Source organism: Cervus canadensis, chromosome 6, assembly GCF_019320065.1.
Source record: "Cervus canadensis isolate Bull #8, Minnesota chromosome 6, ASM1932006v1, whole genome shotgun sequence".
In the NCBI taxonomy this organism is placed as follows: Eukaryota; Metazoa; Chordata; class Mammalia; order Artiodactyla; family Cervidae; genus Cervus; species Cervus canadensis.
In genome coordinates, this window is record NC_057391.1 from 47,254,756 (window position 1) to 47,256,904 (window position 2,149).

The following is a 2,149-nucleotide window of genomic DNA, read 5'->3' on the forward strand; positions in this document are numbered from 1 at the left end:
TTTGTAAAGATTTACCTTTAGAAACAATCTAATCCCCATTAATTCTCTGGTATTGAGTCTTGAAGAAATTGAAGAAAACTTTTATTGTGATTTGGAGTAAATTTACCATATAAAATGTTTTAACATGGAAAGAATTAATTTTTTCCCCAAGTGCCATGCATGCTAAATCTTTCCTTTTTTTTTTTTTTTTGAAACATCTCTACAACTCTAATCAGATCTTCATTGCTGGACTAAAAGAAGACCGTGGGTAAGGTTTCCTGTGGATGTGTGCTAAGTCACTTCTGTCATATCTGATTCTTTGCAACCCCATGGACTGTAGCCACCAGGCTCCTCTGTCCATGGGATTCTCCAGGCAAGAATAGTGGAGTGGGTAGCCATTTCCTTTCCAGGGGATCTTTCTGACCCAAAGATTGAACCCTAGTTTCTTTTGTCTCCTGCACTGGTAAGTGGATTCTTTATCACTAGCACCCCTGGGAAGCCCAGGGCTTTCTAGCCAGATGCATTTGTCCATAAAATAACCCAGAGAAAGGTGCCTGTTAGTTTGCTAAGGTGGCCATAACAAAATACTGTGTGGCTTTAACAACAGAAGTCATACAAATATACATAAAGGCATACAAACTGTGTGGCTTTAACAACAGAAATTTCTTTGTTCACAGTTCTAAAGGCTGGAAGTCCAAGATCAAGTTGCCATCATGGTTGGGTTCTGGTAAGACCTGTCCCCTTCACTTGCAGATGGCCGCTTCTTGCCATGTCCTCACATGGTCTTTTTTCCTATGTACAAGCATAGAGGGGGAGCTCTGGTATCTCACCTGGGGACCCTATGTCTGTGGCCTCCAATTTTCAACCACATTTTCATCTAACCCAAGGTCACATGCCTCACACTTGAGAAGTCCTCATGTTGTCAATGCCACCTCCATGAGGGTCTCAAACTCAGTGTTCCCAAGGGAACAGAAGACATATATATCAACAGAAGTGAACTTTATAAGCCAAAAAACATTCAAATGCATTTAACATTTTCAAATGGTAAAAAATGTTGAACATCCTTTTAGCCAATCAAAACACTTTTAAAGTACTAATGCGGACTGTAGGCCATTAATTTGTAACCTCTGATGGGCATAATGGATGTGAAGCTTGTTTCCAAGTGTAGGCTGTTGGAACAGAAGAATTCAAGCAAACCCGTCTTCCTGAAGGTAGCTCTCCATGGGCAGCTCGCCTGAGACCCTTAACCCTCAAATCCCTGCTGGAGCTTGAGGCAGAAATGTTCTGGGTCTGCAAAACAGTTAAGAGATGTTAAGATAACAGCACCACTGTTGATGTTTAGTTGCTAAGTCATGTCTGACTCCTTTGCGACTCCATGGACTGTAGTATCCTGAAGACCCAAGAGACTCCAGCACAAAAGCTTTTATTGCCTGACTAGAGTTAGGGGTTGAGATGAAAAACTGGTCTGAAGTCCCTTCCTGCTTGTCTTCCTCAAAAGAAGCAGACTTCTTTATGTTCTGCGGATTTATCTCTGTCTTTATAATATTAAATTCTCCCTAGTGCCTCCCTAGTATTTCCATTTTTCATTGTGGCCACATATTGAGACACAGAGTAAACTAGTTAATGAAAAGGTAAAATCAGGAAAAACTCCCCCAGTCTTAGGGTTTCATAATAAATAGAACCAGATACTTTATCACATTATATTTGACCAGTGGTACAGAGCACAGTTTTGAGTACTACTTTCTTTGTCATGATTTGATGCTTGTGCTTCTGGTTCTAGAGCAGGGGTGGACTTGTGGACCCCTATGGGTGATCCAGCTGGGGAGACTGTTGATGGAACTGCAGCAAGTGTGAAATCACAAGGCAACACGTGTATAAAAGGGAAGAAATAAGGGAGGATGGTTCTTGGCAGACTGAGAGCTTAGGAACAACCTCCCCAAGAGAGCCACCAGAGCAGAGAAGGGAAAGATGACGGGCATCCACCGGGAGAAAGCAGGAGCACACAGCTTGCAGGAAAGCGCTGAGACAGGAGGCAGGGCAGAGGGTTGTCCAACCCAACTGTTGACCTAAGTGGCTGGACTGAAGGGAGATGGGAGGGAATGGCTCTTGGGTGGTGGGAGTGGTGTGGACTTGAGAACCCAGCGCTGCACTGAACACAGGAAGAAAACCC